Raw genomic sequence first — 20,439 nt, 5'->3', positions numbered from 1 at the left:
CGTATTACCTGGCCGTATTACCTGTGCTTAACAGCCGTAGCTTTATTATTGGAAACTAAATTTCATACGCTATCGAGAGATTACTGGGTATAATCTCCGCTGTTATATTCATCCATGATGCTCTAGTAACTCGAAGTAACATCCATACAAGTGCTGAAATAACAATGCTAGGTATTGGACAAATATTGTAAAGGTATTTTGTTATTTCCATGTTTAAAGTAAAGTTTGTTAAATCCTACTATAATATTATAAACGCGAAAGTTTGTATAGATTTTAGGATTTACGTTTGGATGTTTGTTACTCTTTAACGCCGCTACTACTAAAGCGATTTGGCTGAAATTTGGAATGGAAATAGATTTTACTAGTTTTTAAAATACATGGTTTCCCGAGATTTGCGAAAACTGATGATTATGATGATATGAACGTTTGTTACTCTTACACGCCTCGACTACTGAACCGAATTAGCTGACATTTGGTATTGAAATATAATATAGCCTGGATACTTTTTATCCCGTAAAATTCCATGGTTCCCAAGGGATTTGTGAAAAACTAAATTCCACGCGGACGAGAACATAATATATATACTTTCGAGAACACCTAAGCTACTTATTCGCAAGAAATTTGTATTTGATATTTTCAATATTAAAAATGAAATTTACATTATACACATAATAAGTAGGTATAATAAACTCATATAATGAATGAATACCATAACATGGGAATATTAGGAAGATTAACTTTATATTTATATTGAACATAGTAGCGTGATGCCTATACAGCCTATAAAAATTCAACATGAAATGATTTTCAATTCGAGTCAATACTAAAATTAGCGCTTTCAACTAAACAAACACACAAACTCTTCAGCTTTATAATATATATAGATGACGAAAAATGGGATATAACACTCTGTTTCAACACTGTCAGTTAAATTTTAAACACCTATGCAAGTTTCCAAAGTTGACTAATCAAAGGTGCAATTACAGTAGCACCTCAAAATGTAATGAAGAAACTAACGTATTCCGCACAATATGCGACAAAGTTCATCATAACGTCGTGCGAGACTATCGCCCGCTCCATCGATAACGTGCTCCATTACTGCAGTCTAGTTTAGTCATGCTATCAGATAGTTTGCATCTAATATAGATAGAAGATAGAATAGGCTGACTAGTAGATAGAAGAATCTGTTTAGGAACTAGTTAATCTCGCTCTTTAGAACCTTTCTATCATTTCACTAATAGACGTCGCATAGAGCTGCACCGCTACGTAGTCGATCCGCTCTACGAAGTTCTAGAATTTCTTATTAGCTAACTCCCTAGGTACATTGGGGTTACTAGACCGCCATATTGGATTTAGAATGACGTAACATAGCCTACTATATATTTTATATTACTTTATAATATCTATAGATACTGTTACGGAGAACCCTATTACTACAGACAGAGTTCATAATCTCTCGCCCTTCCGAGTTGTTTACAAGTCGAGATGTTTTGATCGCTACCTATTGTTATTATTTCGATTTGGCGAACTCCGTGGAATAAACAAATACACCACGGAGCCGACGATGGGGCAGTTTACTTCGAAACGGAGTGAAGTAAACATTAAGTGACACAAGCGATACAAGTGAACATAACTGAACTCGGCTACGATTTTGGACTACGAATCGCCTACGTTGGGAAGTATGCATTGATATTGGATTAAGGAGTGAAATAAAGTCTTATACGAGTCACCAGGTGTTTAATCGTCGAACTGTAACAATACTAATAAGTAATACAGATATAATAAAGAGGAAGGATTTGTTTGTTTGCATTGAATAGGCTCTGAAATTACTCGCTAATTAGGCTCTAATTCATGATGTGAAAATGAAAAAGAACAAACAAACATATTACTTGTAAAATATTATTTTCAAATATGAAACAATATTATATTGCCTTAGCGTTTTTCCTCTTCATCAATTTAATCTTTACCATAATATTATTATTGTAATTTGGCAAGCTACCAGCTTTTACACGGGGCCACTGCTAATCCGACAACGGGTCAAGTAGTAAATGTACAGACAAATTAATTTCTTACAGCCTCTTCACACTAGCATACTAAGTAAGCGTTTGTCGAAGTTTTTGTGCAACGCAATATATTTAGATACTTTGTTTAATATCCTATTTTAACCCCAATAATTATTTTAAAAGCTATATTATTATAACAAAATATATTATTCTAGAGACGTTTTCTGGCCATTTGTTGCTAAGAACAAGCTTTTTCTATACGCCTTCGCTGAGTTAGTTGTGGACTATTTCCGGACCAAGGCGCATTTGGAACCCTTGTAACTTTAATTTTCAGTTTACGACTATAATTATCACCATTAAATCATGACATAACTTGACGTTTCAAAAATGGTTGTAAACTAAGCCTAATTGAATTAAATTAATTTTGATTTGATTTTATGTCGACGGCTTATTTTATAACTATTTTTGATACTATAAAATGGAATAATAATAATAATAATCAAATTTAGAATTGGCGCCACTGAAATTGTGTATAAATTATTATTAATGTAATTTATTTTGTTCAAAACTTTTATTGTTATTGCACGATTAGATAAAGTAAAGTATAATACGACAAACATGGTTTTCATACACTTTTATTGCCATTATAAACTTTATTTGGCTTATAAACTGCGCCCGAGTTTTATAAACTTCTCTCTTTAACCAGACGCAGTCGTTTTAACAGTCGCAGACGTTCAGTCAAATCGTACTGTGTAGTGTCCGTCAGTTTTAACTGTACAGCTTTTCTAATGAGTTTAATTAAATTACGATTAGATAACTGCAAAGTTAAAACTGAAGGTATGTAGCGCCTCTTACACAGCGCAGTCGCGATGTCAGCGTTGCGCAAACGCTGGATAAACACCTCAGCTAAAAAGTCGCTAGTGTGAAGGAGCTGGTAAGCCTTATATACTAAACGGTAGATTGGATTTTTAAACCCAATATTTGTATTAGATTAACTAAAGATCGTTTATTATTTTAGGATAGCAATATTGATGATTTATACGAATTGAGATTAACTAAAATATATCAAAATCAAATTTTCAAACGGCTCAACCGCTTTTCAACAAACACGTCTTAGAACACTCGCACGTAAGTAATTTTTATTACTATAAAAACTTAATTGAAATCGCTTCATCCATTCAGGAGCTACTCGTATGGTGTCACAGACATTCTGACAGACAGACAGACACGACAAACATAAAACACCTCTCTTTTTGCGTCGGGGGTCGATGAATGTTATACACTTGCCTGTATGAAAAATTTGTCTGGAGAGGGCCGAAATGACCCCACAATACGAGTTTTGATTATTTACGATACAAGTTGGGGTTTAGTGCTTAGAAATTAGGGGTTTACTACCGTAATTCCTACTTTTAACGACTCTCCCTCCGATGAAAATAATAATCCTAATAGAAAAAATACTGCCTACCTTCACATTCCCCGTTACAGTTTTGTTTTTATCAAACGTGTATGAGATCACTTTATGATCGGCGGTAGCCATAACTTAGGCCATAAAGACTGATACAGTATTTATTTCAATTCCATTTGAGAGTGATGACTCGAATAAAATTTCTATGCGAAATTTGTTTGTATATGGATGTAAAGGCTGGGTGTATATTTCCGTTTTGCCTCCAATTATCTGTTCCGGAATACGAGATCGGATTGACGCAATACACGTCCAATTTTTGTGACCGATATACCATTACTTCAGCGCTACACTTGCAATCGCGACGGATGGATGTGAATGATACTGCAATACAAAGTTACAAATTTTACCTTCAAAATATTTTTAGTTTCATTTTTTAATATAAGCCAGTAGTTACTCAGATTTATATATATACTAACGGACCAGGTCAAGCTTCGCTTTGACTTTTGTGCACATCTTCCTTATCCTACTCCAACCCTACGCCCGCCCTACCTCTACCCTACCCCTAGGTACTCTACCCCTACCCTATCCCCACCCTACCCCTACCCTACCCCTACCCTAACCCTACCCTACCCCTACCCTACTCCTACCCTACCCCTACCCCATACATATTAATATTCAAATTATATAATTAAGAATCGTTTGTATGGGAGTATAATTTTTTTTTTAGTATTTTTAAATTTTTCTTGCCGTTAACCTTTAAAACCTTTGAATTTTCTGAAGTTGACATGTAGAGTATTTGTAAGCAATAGAGTTTACAGAAAATGAATTTAACTGAATTTCTGATAAATTAAACCCTTATCCCAACGTATTGTTATGTTTGGCCGATAATAATCTGGCGTGCATTGGCAGCCTAACCCGGAGTGACGTCAGCTTTGGTGCTATATCGAAATCCAATCAGCACGAGCAGTGATTGACAGTCAGCGCTGGATACGAGCATATATCCGATGAATTCACCAGTCGGTGTATCGCTCGAAATGGACGATCGTAGTTGAGGTCTTGGCTTAACAAAAGCCTCGAACAATACGCTTCTGTCTTACGTGATCGGATATCAAAAATAATTGTGCTTATTAACGGTGTATATTATTTATTCCACTGTTACAATTTTTCGTTAGACTAACTGATACTTATTGTCTTCTAGCGGACTCCCGCAACTTCGTCCGCCCTTTCGATGTTCGAAAAAACATACTTACACACAAAGTTTCGCTTTTATAATATTAGTGTGAAGTGTGATGGAGGAAATTTATTCGGTACAAGTCTATCAATAAAATTTATTTAAGTAGTTAGTAGTTACATATAATTCATATTTTATGTAACGTTAAACGGGGCAGACAATGGACATAATCTAAAGTATAATGACAGTTTCCTAAGTCAATTTAAAATTTATTACACGAAAACAAGTATAATGGTCATCATAAAGTTGCAAACGACCCTCTGCGACGGCACGCACGAATTGAAATAAAATTTACCGATACGTGAACTCCTCAGTGCGGGGCCGCGGGGTCTGCGCCGAGGGGTCGGGGGTCCGCATGCATCAATCCGGCTTATAACTAAATAATCGCATCCAGAAATATAACGAACCAATTAAACCTTGTACACACACCCAAATAATATTAACCGTTTTTTTAAATTTCATCACGTCAAAACAATGTCAGTGCAGCCAGCGGCGTCAATAGATTTATATCCGTTAATAATGATTGTTTCGTCGCTTAATGCACGTTCATTCCATATGATTAATATGCACGTCGTTCTACTATCTATTATAATAATGAGGAGTATTAATTAGGTTACAATGTGCCTTTACAGTAATTCGTGTTTGTAGTACAGTTCCCAATAAATAATGATATACATATAGTATTTGAAGAATATTTATTGTAACAAAATATCATAAGTTCATTCAGGTTTTACCTACAATGTGAAAAAAAAAACTCATTTTTTATTAGATAACTAGCGGACGCCCGCGGCTTCGTCCACGTGGAATTCAGTTTTTCACAAATTCCGCTGGAACCATGAATTTTTCCGGGATGAAAAGTAGCCTATGCGTTAATCCAGAGTAAAATCTATTTCCATTCCAAATTTCAGCCAAATCGCTTCAGTAGCCGCAGCGTAAAAGAGGAACAAACATACTTACACACTTACACACAAACTTTCGCCTTTATAATATTAGTGTGAAAAGTCATGGTGCTCACTTGATCATCCACGCAGCAATCACTCAGGTTAATTTGTTAAATTGAAAATAATATTTTTGATTTTTTTTTTAATATCATGCCTTTATATTGCAATACGGGATATTCGTAACAGTATTAACTAATTGTTTGGGATGTTTGCGCCGAGGCTGTGTGCGCATTTTCTAATGTATCCCCGGTACGGTGAAGTTTGAGTGGTGCTGGGAATTCTTGGGCAGTTGTAACAAGTTGCGGGCAGCCTGTCCGCGGCAATATCGGCAAGTTGGGCGGCCACAGCTGGCCCCGCCGATGTCTCAATAATCCTCAAGGTACCCTCCTAATCGACTCTTCCTTACTCCGCCACAAGTGTGACTAACTGATTAATTCTGCGTCTCCGTACGTGCCCACTTCCCCAATTCTATTCCGTTATTGTTTCCCCCGCACATGCCTTCCTTCCGAACTATTATTGAATGATATTTAGACTATTACTCGTAGAGTCGCTGGACTTTTATTTATCTGTTGTCGAAGGCCGGCCATTACGTTCTATGGCGTATAGTTTGGGAATGTAATTGCCGCTATTTTGTTAGATTGGATCCGTGTCCGTCCACTAGCTTACTTTGGGACGTATCCAACAAAGTTTTATGCGTCTTTATGTAGTATATCGCTTTATTTATTTTACGAACGGTCTACATGTTAATAAATTAATTAAATAGTGTCTGCCCGTTACGCACTGCGCCCGCGCATCTCTTCATGCACAATGATTTAGTGTTATTATTTATCACGTTAGTGAAAATACACAGACTCTAATTAATAGAAAATATGCTTTCATAGAGCCTATTTATTTATATATACCACACCGTTTTACATTATTTATTCATCATTCAATTATATCATATCTGATATAATTTGAAAGTTGTTTCAAGAATTTTGCGTTGTTTGGGATATTATTGTTTCGCGTTACTACGTAAAAAATTAAATAAAATGCTAAATGCCATATTATTTAAAATATCGGTGATTCATGATATCGGTTCTATTCGATTTCAGCTTCGGCCCGACTGTACCAAAAAAACAAATTTGTTTTTTTTACATGTAAATTGAAGATGACATTATTTTAATACGTAAAATTTAATCTAGCGTAAAACAAACTACTTAAGAATATATTGAAAATTATTATTTATTTCCGAAAATTGCGCTTACAAAATAATAAAAAACGGTGTTTTTAGTTTTTATTACTACAAATTTTCTCAATTTTTGTTAATATTCAATAAACAGACACTGCTTCTGCTTTCTTTATTTTATTGTAGTATGAATTTATTCATCAATTCATAATATTTTATGTACACTTCATATACTTTATAAGGCATTAATTCGTTCTTAGCGCAGATATCAAAGTTTTATTGTAAGCAACATTAACGTTACGGTTTTAATGAGCATACATCGTTTTATTAGTTGTAAATTTTGTAATAGTAGATTATGAATAATTTAGTTTGTTAAATAATTTATTTCGAATTTTTAAAACTCGAATAAGTATGCCCTGAATTAACACACACGCTAACTTTTAGCCTTAACCCGCAAATAGTCCGCGGTTCTGTTCTGTGGACAAAGTCGCGTGCGTCCGCTAGCAATTCCTAATTAGCACGCTTATATTAGGTTCACTTGTAACTATGTATGTAAGAAAATCTTGGAATCTTAATTTGACCCACTTCCCGGTCTTCCATTAGGATGAAATTCTGCACACCCTCTGAGTTCTGATGACAATACATGACTAGCTAAGAAACTTCATTACAAATCCAGTAAGTGGCAGCCTCATCAAGATGGCGGACTGGCAGTTTAAAATCCCCCATGATATGGATATCAGATAAAAGGATTTGCTGTCAGGAATACGAAAAAAAAATCACGTGACTTAAATCCAATATAGCGGACATCCAAGATGGCAGATGGCTATTTGAAATGCACCCCATAATATGGGTATCAAGCTTGTTTTTTAGTTTTTCAAACTAATTATGTTATTATCTAAATTGCCAAATTTTAAATTCGAATTATCTCGCACGCGTAGGTATGCCATTAGAATGTGTACCATGGTTTATTTGTTTATGCTTATTTTTTATCATCATTTTTATCTTTGAATTTTAAAATACCAACGAACGTTCAACAACGGAATATTACTAGATTTAATCGTTATAAAAGAAAACCATTATTGTTCACATCGTATACAATACAATCAATTTACAAAACGATTTTCATGTCCATTGTAATGCGATATAATCGTGTTTCGGCAAAATGGATTACGGGAGTACGGTGCGTAATGCCGTAACACCGTAATGCTGTGTAAATAAGGTTTAAGTCTTTCATTGTTTGAGATTACGGAGAATGGGATTACCTGTCTTACCTCTGATCGTGGTTATTGGTTGCGTTTAAGTTACTCTTGTTCAAATTACTGTTTCAAACGGTGAAGCAAAACATCGTGAGGAAACCTGCACACCAGAGAATTTCTTAATTCTCTGCGATGAAGTCTCCCAATCCGCATTGGGCCAGCGTGGTGGACTATTGGCCTAACCCCTCTCATTCTGAGAGGAGACTCGAGCTCAGCAGTGAGCCGTATATGGGTTGATTCCATAATAATAGGCCAATGATTTTATACTATAGATATGACACTCGTCGTCGTCGTCATCAACCCATATTCAGCTCACTGCTGAGCTCGAGTGAGGCAGAGGTCATATCCGCTGGGCTATCACGGCTCTCTATGACACTAGTGCGTCGAAATTGAGGCGAACAAAGTCAGCCAATTGGCGTGATTTCATTTAGTCGCATAGTACCTAAATAACGAAACTTGTGAGTTCAAGAAATGCAAAAACAAATGCAAACGCAAAATTGTGCAAGTGTGCGCTCCTAGTGGACTAGCTGAGTTTTGAACACATTTTGCGGTGATTTTGTAACGTATAATATTAAATTGAAATAAGCTATATAAATAATGGTCGAAAGGGTTAATAATAGTTCTTGGGCTCAAAAACAATTTATTAATTCGTGACTATACTGCTCTTACTCACCTTTTTGAAACATGGCAAGTCTGACAAAATTGTGAATGTACCGAATCATGGTGGTAAGGCGGTTTTCTTCCAAGCTATGTTTCAGACTTACATATACCTTTTACCTTTTACCTGCTCTTTACATATACCTTTTTGAAACATAGCAAGTCTGACAAAATTGTGAATGTACCGAATAATGGTGGTAAAGCGGTTTCCTTCCAAGCCATGTTTCAGACTTACATATACTTTTTACCTTTTACCTGCTCTTAACATATACCTTTTTGAAACATGGCAGGTCTGACAAAATTGTGAACGTGGTGGTAGACGTTTTCCTTCCAAGCCATGTTTCAGACTCCGGTGCGTCCGATAACAAATAAGCCTCCTCAAACTGTCCGACATTTACGACTGACCTGACCTGATTTTAAATATCTATTCTGCAAAAATCAGCTCCGTTGCCTGGATATTTTTATAAGGGGTAAAAAAATATAATTCATATTATCCAGTCTTGAATGAAAAAATATAATTTTGTCAATTACATTGCTTCCACGAATTTTCTTAAAAATTGTTAAGATTAAATAAATACCTATACTGTCCTAATATTTAGTACCAACAGCTATTAAGCCTTCCTAAATTTGTTTAAATCATTGTGGTATTATGTACCTATTATCGTAGATACTAATTGGTCAAAGGAGTTACAAAAAGGCTTTCAAAACTGGAACCCATTCGACTATCATTATCGTCCCTCTGGTCCCCTCGCACTACTCTTTTTCCCCGCACGCGGTTGTTAGTTAAATGCGCTCTTGAGTGTCTTGTACTAGTTATCTTGTGTTGGTTATAAAATAAATAATTTGACCATATTTTCAATTGCCTTTAAAATATGTATCTACCTCAAAACCAAAATTAATTTGTAGTATAGGAAAAATATTGACGATAGTAGGTACGCTACAGTATCATTTTAAAGCTACCCGTTATATGTTAATCACAATTCAATAGATTACAGATTGTTGCGCGGGCTTATAGTGCGATGCAATATGTAAATTACGCTTAAAACCATCAGTACATAGAGTACGATTGTATTTTTTTATTTGTAAATTGTGAAATCCGGATTGAAATGAAATCTCCCGCGGTTATGCGTAGTGCGTTCTGACACTAACTCTTTACTCCCTGTCGTGTTAATTGGTGTATTCTTGCCTGAGCTTTTTCCGATTGCTCTACTTCTCTACTTTAGGGAGGGGTGGTTGTGGGAGGGGGTGGTTATAGCTTGGTAGAGCGAGGGTCCATCGCCAATAACTTGTCCCATTGTTTGTTGGCCGCCGACTTAATAAGTTCGCCAAATTTATTATTATGTTGTGTCCTCTAGTACTACCTATATAATAATGGTTAAATTATAGATACTCATTGATACTATTAACAAATGACTTACTATATGTAATACACTTTGTAGTTGTCATACTTACGAGAAGTAAATGTAATCTGATTCTTCCATGACAATAAGTTAATTGTTAAAATTTAGAACATTTAAGAACTCGTAGCAAGAAACGTTGCTTCATGTTTAGTTACAGAACTTCTTAAGAAATAAATAAATAAATAAATTATTATTAATGAAATGCATTTTGTAATTTGAAATTATCAGTAAAAAAATTACAATCTCTTTGGCGAAACGAAGAGAAATAGGTTTGCCGCCAAAAAATATGTAAAATAATGTATCTAGAATTACCACATATTTATTAACTCAACCGAGGAAAACCAGAAAACCGATAATACAGAACGAGTGCATTTCATTCGTTCGCCGAGATCGTTCACGGGTGACGAAACTCGTTAATCATCTTTAATACTCCGGCTCCAACCTCCGAGGACCAACCTCGTCACCATTATTAACACCGGTAAGATTTGAACGCCGACCTATTTGTTATAATTACTCGTAAAGTAAACAAAATATAATGAACCATTTGACACTGTCGCTCTAAATTACCATGCCGATGCGAAAATTCTCGGATTATTTTCGGCAAAGCGCTAATTTATGTAGCACCTGGTTTCTTAAATCATCTTTGTGGAGAACGACTTTGAAAATTATATAACAGGAGATCTGATGTATTCGCAACTTTTACATGCAAAACCTTGTATGTCCTTAGGTACCAACTCGTATACTTAACTTTTCTCTGATCTGTGATTATAAGCACTATTTATTCAGATATACATTTATCATACTAGCTGGCCTATTCACTAATTTTCTATTAATTAACAACCTATTATAATAAACAACGTCATACATTGTACCTACGCTACAATAATGTCGTTGATAATAAACACCAAATCAAGTGAGAAATTTCATCTACCTACTTACTGCAATAAATCCACGGTTGTCAGTAGTCACAGGATGACATTTGTTACATAGAATCTCAATTTCGTTTAAGTCAACTAACATACGTCAAAGTTAGTGAATTAGCCTGCTGAACAGTTTATATTTTTACGTTCTTTGTAGGTATAGTTTTACTAAAGACTTTTTCGTTGTCTTTATATATAGATCACACTTTAAATAGTATATAGAATGGTAAACAAAATCTCATATTAACGGTGATTTCCAGATTATAATCATGGAGGCGAGTAGTATCTCAAAGTCATTAACAATTATTCTGTTATCCTCCGGCGCGTAATGAAGATAATTTGCTGTATACAGACGCAGCGGGCGATGTCTCCGGCTAATTGAATTTCACAACATCGGGAAATAACTGCGACTGCAGTGAAACTCTTTCTGTAAATCGTGAACACTGGAGGGTAGCTTAATTGCGCTGTCGTCTTACATTACCCTGAATTATTTAGGGCCTTTTCGGCAAGGAAACGACGAAAACAATTCTTTCTTTTTTATTCGTTCAAACTTTTTCTTCACTCGCCAAATACCCAACCGTTCACTCTACATACGGACATATAGCAAAGAGAAACATATTCAAACGTCCATAATAGAAAGAAGAAATGGCAATAAAGCGCGAAGCAATCGCTCGCCTGTACCTACTCGGCACAATACTCGGCGCGACTCCATTCGCACTGTTTTCCCCGTTCGAGGGACAACTGCAATTTCCCGCGTTCCGTATCGCGAGCGACGTATAAAAATTGCTTTTCTGAACGTGAAAATATAGAGAGAGAAAAAAAAAGACCTGTGCCATGCAAATTTTTGTAAAGTCATTCGGAGGCGTGCGTTTGTATTTCTCGGGCAGGGTAAGAGGGTAAAGAAGGCGAACAATCGTCGTCTCCGAGAGTTCCTTTATTTTGCGAGAGGGATATTGCGCGTCGGTTGCAGGCGCGCGCCAGCTGCCGCCGAGCGGTGTTTACCGGCGGCCGACCAGCGGCACTCCGGGCGATACCGCGCCCGCATTAGACGCTGCACTGACACGAACGCACCCTGTGATTGCAGGCCCGTCGAATTAACTTGTGCAATCGACTATTTAATCCGAGATGCCTGTTGACAAATCCCCCGTCGTATTTACGTAAATTTATTTGCAAAGCTCTACGAGTAGGCGCGCGTCTCGACTCGGCACAGGTCAAGGCTCAATTTGCTCGTAAATACAAATAAATAGGATGCCGTCTGTATCTCATTGCCCGATGCTTATCATATTTTATGGTTTCGTAAACTAGGGGAGAATATCGTTGTAATTGAAGCGTTTGTTTCTTGATGCCGATTTCATTACCCACGAAGCCTAGCTCACTCACTTTACCATTTCTAAGCTCTATCCACACTGACTTTTTCAGCCTTTTTCTTTTTATCAATGTAATTAAATTGCATAAATGGTCATCCTTTCCGTAACCGAGTTAAGCTTTTCAAACGAGGAATTCACGGCTAGTTAAAACAGTGTTGTTCATTAAGTTAAGGAAATTAAAAGATTTTCCTCATTAAAATTCTGAAAGAGGTATTAAAATGTTTAGTTTTCCCTTTAAGTAATAGAAATAAAGAAGGACGAAGATACTATGTACCACATTTGCCTGAATAATGTTATTACCAGTAAATAATACAAATTTATATAACATTGGGACTTTATTTTCTAAAAAGGGAAAGAAGCTAAGCTATGAAATCTTGTTTCAGATTACGTTGCCGCTTTATGTCCAAGAGATAATTTGCGAAAAGGTAAGGTTTCCTTCACATTACTTGTATATAGCAATAATGAACTTCTGTATGTAATGGAAAGAAAAAAGGAAAAGCTATCACTTTTATAGCTTTTCGAACCACTTTCCAGAATATACCTATAACAATTAACGAACACATTAAGCCTAACAAAAAAATAAGGTCGTGAGGATACCAAATATATGATTTTTCTTAACAAAAGAATACTTAATGTGTTATTTTTTCTTATGAAAAGCAAGTCCATCTAAAAATTAAGCAGTTTTACCTACTTGTTATCAAAATATTTGTATTATCCATAGAATTTTCATGGAAAGTACTAGTATTTAGGCCGTGCCGTAATAATCGAGGCAAACGATCAGTACTTTGTGAACGAGCCCTAACTGGCAATTTGTATTCACGAGCGTGGGGCTAGGTACTCCGCCGAACTATAGTACATGTAGGTCCTCGGCGTTTTATCGTTTTTATCCGATATTGACCCAGATAATCCACACTAAGTCCACGTATATTACACAAAAAAGTACTTTTGTAGTCCATGCATGGAAATTATGTAGTTAGGATGACTAAAGCTATACGCTTTTTAATAAGAACAAGCAGAGACTTCGTTGGCTGTATTAAATACAAAAATAATAAAATAATCATCATCATCATCTTTTATGTTGGTACACCTACCAGCAAATTATATGAATCGGAAAATTCCCTTACACCCTAAAGGTAATAATTGTTTTAATGTTTGTGTGAAACGGTCGTCTTCGAGTACTAAGATATTGAGGTAGTGTACAATCGACTTATCTGCCCTATTTATTTATGCCGTACTTCATCATTTTATCGTCACGACATTAATTCCAAGGCAAATACCCAAAAGCAATAAAACCCCATAAAACTGTACAAAAAAGTAGTTTGCAAATATGGCACGATATTTATGAATTCGTTCTGTGGATGTATTAAAAATGGAAGTGGGGAGTTTACGATTCTCATCGAGCGGGCCTCGTTCGGCTCCATCTTCCTATTTTGTGCTGGAATAGTCCTAATAACATGCCACAACTCATTCTGATTTATACGCTCTCGTTATAATTGTGCGCTTCGGTGGTACAGTTCAAGAGACGGCCGTAAAAAGCCGTCCTAATCTAATACATTAAATGATTGTTACCTATTTTTAACCGACTTCCAAAAAGGAAGAGGTTTTACGATCGGTATGTATGTTTATTTTTTTATGTATGTCCAGCCATAATTCCGTCATTTATGGACCGATTTTAATTAAAAGAAACAGTTCATGTAACAAGTTGATGTTCTCCCAGCTGACGTTAAGTGGAAAACTCTAACAGAAATAATGGCAAGACATGTAAAGAACATGTGTTATAGTTCGCAGATCTCCTCCCGTCAACCATAGGCATAAGATGTAATTCTCATGGTTTTTTAATATTACCAGCAACCATGCCTTTAAGATCGGAATACAGACAAATTGACAGAAATAATAGTATTTCTACTGACGTACCGTAATCTCTCAGAAAGTTAGATTTCAAGTATTTAAAAAAAATTATAAATAGGTAGGTACTTAAAATATTAATACCATTTAAGCATTCAAAAAGATACTCTTATAAATTTGAAACCTTAACGAGAACATTAACTTATGCACAGTTAAGCAAAGTATCTTAAAAACGTGTTGATTTAAAAATTTACCGTCGAATATAATTATTTACGGTGAATAAACACAGAGTTCATTCACCGTAGTTGCATTAATAATTTCATTTTTTTAAATAACTATTCAAGTTTTTACAACATACAAACTCAGTTCCCTATTTTCGAATGAAACAAAAGAAAGAAAACAACAAAAAAACTAGGTTTTTTTTGGTGTTTTTTCATGTTTGTATTGCGGTGGCAGTGCTACACATATTTATTGTGCAATAGGATTCGTGGTAGCAAACCCTTGTTTGTTTTGTATTCCGATAAGTAACGCCTACTTTTATTCGAATAATGTATTTATTAGAATCTTAAAGGATTTTCAACGTCATCTCTTAGACTACACCGCTTCCATCTACCCGCCGCTGCCTCCGCTACCCGCCTTTGCTCTGTTGCAATTTTCATGCAGGCTATTCGCAAGAATGGATTTATTCTTTCTGGCAATTTGCTCCTAACTTTCTTGCGTATTGTTCGAGTTTATTTAATTCCGAGCTAATGGAGCTTTAAGTCTAATTCTCTATTTGGTTTTGTGTGCTTTTCTGCAATGAGATCTACGTCGGACTTTTTTCATTGAAGTAAGCTTATATAACTGAAGGTTAGGGAGGTTAATTTTTTTAGTTTTGCGTCTGACTTTTTAAAAATAGCCTATAACGAAAGGTTTTTAAAAGCGTTTTAAGTGTCAGTACTTAGCCTACGTGCATTAAAGCAACGTGGTGGGTCTAAGTTCCAAATGCCCTCTCCTAACAATTCATTAAAATCCGTTCGGTAGTTAGGTACTACGGTGGAACATACAAGCATACATACATAGAATGTCAAAATCATTGGGTTTCCTTTTAGCTTCACCGTAATCGGTTGAAAAGGGTGACGTGGCCTTGATAATGAAGGCTTGAGGCTGATAAAGAACTGTCAGGAGCTGATATAACTTGTTTCAAATTAGAAAAAAAAATAAGGTCCTCTCAAAGCAAAATCCAACGCTAAAAGCGAATCAAATATTCCACGTAACTTTTATACGTGTACGTAACCGTATCTGATAATTTCTAAACATTGGTGCCAATAGTGTTTTGCGGGTTAATATAGAACTATGTTAATGGCCCAATAAAATTGTGCGAAGGACGTCTTAAAATACTCGGACTGTCGCATTTATACTACACCATGACTCACTTTGTTTTCCCAAAACTTGATATGTATTACGAAAAACATATTTCACCCGACTGCAAAAAAGGTATGTACTATTATATATGTATGTAATATTCTTTATTAACTCATGTCGTCCAAACCGCTGTACGGATTTACGTAATTAAGATATCGTTAGATTCGTCTTAATAACTCAAGTGTTTTTAAATAATAAAAGAAGTTAAAAAAAAACAACATGACGACTGTGAGACGATATATAGACTTGAGGTAAAAAAAATCTCATTTTTTTGAATATTGCGATATGGATATCAAATTCAAGGGCTAATCAAGAGGATTTCAAAATGGTATATCATAGCCATATTTAAATTATCGTTATACAAAATACGCGAGGTGGATGACTAGGTGCGAGCAGGTTAGGCAGTCGGGTTTTTTAATTATTACCTTGTTTATCAATACTGACTGTCTGTATATACTAGAGAAAACTAATTAGATTCTACTAACTACAATAACTATCAGTTTCTGTGTCACTTCAAATTAAAGACTTTGAAATTTTGAACATTAAAAATACAGAATGTTTTAAAAATTTAATATACAAAATAGATAAAAGTGCAAAGTGCAGTCTTCTGAAATTCCTCCTCTCCTGTTGCTAACCCCTGTTATATCGGAATTTTTCTTACTATCACAGGCCCAAATTGAAAAATTTAAATTCAGTTAATTCAAATTTGGCAAAAGCAAAAGAAAACGTAAAAATGGAGATTCCCAAGCCCAACTTTTAATTAGACATAAGCATTGGACCACAAAACTATATCAAATATCCGACTAAGTTGCTTCAACTGTTTTAGTAAAGTTCACCAGTTTCTGTCGACTTAACGCATTTTGACTCCCCCCCCCCCCCCCTCCGATAATTACGGGGTCTGGTACAATGCAATCAATCGTCAACTTTTATTTGAGTTATCTACGAAATAAAAAAACAAGCAAACAATCGGCGAGGTTCGGGTTTCGTAGATCGCAAAGTTTGAAGGTGAGCCAACGACCGTCTCCCTAATAGAGAAGAAAAATACGTTAATGTACCCTCAGATCCCGAAGACAAATAAACCTAAGCGGACACGGACGAAATAAAAGCGGGGTGGCACCGGGACAAACGACCTGATGGAATGACTCACAGTGGATTGAGATGACTTTATTAATTTTTCCCTTTGTTGGCGTCGATTCTAGGTACCTACGTTATCCTTATTTTATCTAATGATACGTTGTTTGTGCTCTTGTTTGCAATATAACCTATTAAAAAAAAAACTCTGCATATGTACAATGCTTTAACTTAAATATGCACAAATTATTCAAAATCTAAATATACTGATTACTGACATAACATTTCTTCAGCAGTACGTTTTGCAGGTACATTTACTATTTTTTATAAAGAGGTAATGTTTGAGATGTTATAGGGGGGCAATCTATGGATCTACTGGTTTGGATTTTTTTACCACTAGAAAGCCACATTATTTGTAAGTGTTTATCCTAATATTCTCATGAGAACGGGAACTACGCAGGTGCAACCGCGTGGCGTCGGCTAGTAGTTATATATAGTTATTAATTACTACGAGTATAATACTACTTAATTAGTCTCCTATCCTACTAATATTATAAACGCAAACTTTGTATGAATGTATGTATGTAGATGTTTGTTACTCTTTAACGCCGCTACTACTGAAGCGATTTGGCTGAAATTTGGAATGGAAATAGATTTCAATCTTTATCCCGAAAAAAATTATGGATTCCCTAGATTTGCGAAAACCTGTTGATTTCGATGGTATGAATGTTTGTTACTCTTTCACGCCTTGGCTACTGAATCAAATCACCTGAAATTTTAAGTAGAGATAGATTATAGTCTGGATAATATGATGAAATATGTTAATCATTTCATCCCGAAAAAAAGCCATGGTTCCAGCGGGATTTGTGCAAAAATGAATTCCACGCAAACGAAGTCGCGGGCGTCCGCTAGTAGTACATAAATAAAAATAAAATAAACAAATGGTAAATAGCCAAAGCATCAAATAAGATTTGAGAAAATTGAGAAAATATAAAACTAAATTGACCCGACTTAGAAATCTAGCCCTTTGTAATAAAGCAAGCTATTCCAAATGCGTCCAAGAGGTCAGCCTTTACTAAATAAATTTATTGTTTTCTAAATAAACAATTACAGGTATTTTCTAACAAAAACGACACGGTTTATTGGACGCTTTATTTTTAATAACAATGAAACCAGTATTCAATGGTATCGGAAAAATTAAAAAAAAAAATACTTTTATAATTTAAAACACCTGTTTTTTTTTTCTTAAAATTGGTTTATTTTAAGAAATACATCAAATAGATCTCTAAAAACGTAATATTTATGAAACCGTTTTGTAAATACAGTTAGATTATAATCTATCTTCCGAGATTGTGAATTGTCGAAAGTTTGTGAAAGATATTTTTACATAAAATGCACATTTAATATTATAAAAATAAACTCTACACTCACAACAGCTAACAAAAGCTACACATAAACATTATACATACACGTACCTACCTACTTAAGTACTCGTAACTAAGTAATTTTTGAATGTTAACAATGATCGTACCGTTCATCAAAAAAATAAAAATTAAATGTAATTTTTATTTTAATTACCTAGCTATTTTATGATTGTCGTCTTTTGAATAATTTCTTAATTAAATTTGAAAAAATTAAAGTGCTTCCTCATTTTCTGTTAAAGAAAATTCAAATTTAAACATCTCATTAACCGGGTCATTTAAACGCAAATCTAGTTGTAACCCTAGTGAAACTAAATGGATAAAAGATCTCTTGCTCGGTTGAACGCAAGAAACAATATCCAGTTCTTGACAGAACCCGAAGTATCTAACGTTGTAGGGTTGACAGTTTTGAGTATGGTAAAATCTTGACAAAAAAATCCGAAAGGAATACTAAGGGTACGTAATTACGTAGTTATAAAATACACAGGTTTTACACAGTAGTTGTTTATACGAAATTATTCACAATTAAAATGAAGCGGCTACCATTATTTACGATTGCAGATTGAAATTTTAATTATGCAAACCGACATTTGAATAAATCAGCCTTCATCGTCACAAACGTTTATAAACAACAGAAGTCTATTTAAAACAACTCACTTCATTCGTCTAACAAAAGCTAATTAAACCTTTTACAAAGTTTCAAGCTTTTAAGATTTGTTAAAAATTAGGGAGGTCGCCGACTTTGACGGGCTTCAGGATATTTTCCAATGTTTTAACAACCCTATTATTTAAGAAACGAATTCCTTTATATCTTTCTGTCCACGTCAAGTCTTGGCTTCTCGTAATCCTCTTTCCAAAAAATATTGTTATTTTAAATTAAAATACTTATTTCAAAATTATAAAACTCGTAATAGCGGAGGGCAAAATTACGGTCATTGTGCGCAGCGTTTATCGCTTAAACCGGGTACATTCAGTTCCGAAATCCTTTCATTTCGACTCTGACATTTATGAATATTAAAACGTTACACAGTTGTCATATCAATATTTGAAAATACATCCGATATTTAAATTAACTTTGTTTGTTTATATTCTATCTCAATACAAGTAGGTATAACACAAATATAGAGATAGGCTGCAAGGTAATGCTGGTCGTATACTACCTACACTTACAAACAGCACGAGAGGCGCACGAAGTGCAAGTGCCTCACACAACAATTTTTTTTTTAATTATGAGATGTGATTAACAGAATAAGCAAATGAGTCACCTGTGTGCCTAGTGGGAGTGTTCAATATTTTCATACTAACACTATCGCGTTGACGTAAACGCGAATTTATATGGAATTGAAACAGTTGTGAAAATCGCGATAGTAACAGTATTAAACTGCCACTAGGCCCCCGATATTTAGTAAAAAACATCGCTCTGCGCAATATAACTAACAACACATCTTCTCTCACGTCATTTTTTTCTAGATCATTGATTGATCTTTTTTAAGTTACGCTTAAGTTGTTACCCTTCGCATTTTTATAAGAGCCAAAAGTGATAAGCTTTATTTACCTTCAATAATACTCTTCTCTTCTTGGTCGCATTCTTTATTTCTGAAGGTCATGTCCACACTGCAGTCCCTTCGATGCGTTGTTTATAATTCCCCTCCACACAGTGCAGTCCTCAGCTTTTCCAATGGCTGTTGTTTAATCAAACAATCCAAGATAAAACAGCTTCAATTGTACTTGACGAAGAAATAAGCATGGTGGTAATACTTTACCAAACGAGCTCTGTCACAAAGAGCACTATTACTACTAAAGTAAATGCGAACAAAGTCAGTAAAACAACTTACCCGCGACGTCTTTCGCGGTAGTCTGCAATCTACTTAATTGCACTCTATCATACGATTAGTTCTGTGTCTCCTGAAATTCCAGCTTGAAATGTTCATATTATCTTTTTTTACGTCGGTTCGTTAGTGAAGTAATTAGATTTCGACCCACTGTAGTGAAACTCGATAGTTTTCTAGTGATTTAGTTAGCCTATAAAGTTTTTAGTTAAAAATTTAAACACTGCGTTCTGTTCTGAATATATATTTATACTCAACTAGGTATAATAAAAAAGTTTATTGAATTAAATTAGCTAAACTCTATTTTGTTTCTACCACCAATATAGCAATGCTGCATTTTGCTTTGTATAACTTTTTTGTGAGGCTATATGATTTACCTATGTTATGCCTCAGGGTAACAATGCAAAGCATTCTGGCATGTATTATTTATATCACCTGGTTAGCATTACCAGGTTATATTCTTCTTTCGGTTCGGGACATGCACCTCCAAGTTTTAAGTTATCTGCATTTTAAGAAATTAA

The sequence above is a fragment of the Bicyclus anynana genome, chromosome 3 (genome assembly GCF_947172395.1).
Source record: "Bicyclus anynana chromosome 3, ilBicAnyn1.1, whole genome shotgun sequence".
NCBI lineage: Eukaryota > Metazoa > Arthropoda > Insecta > Lepidoptera > Nymphalidae > Bicyclus > Bicyclus anynana.
The sequence above is the reverse complement of the archived record's forward strand: the minus strand, read 5'-3'. Positions refer to the sequence as shown.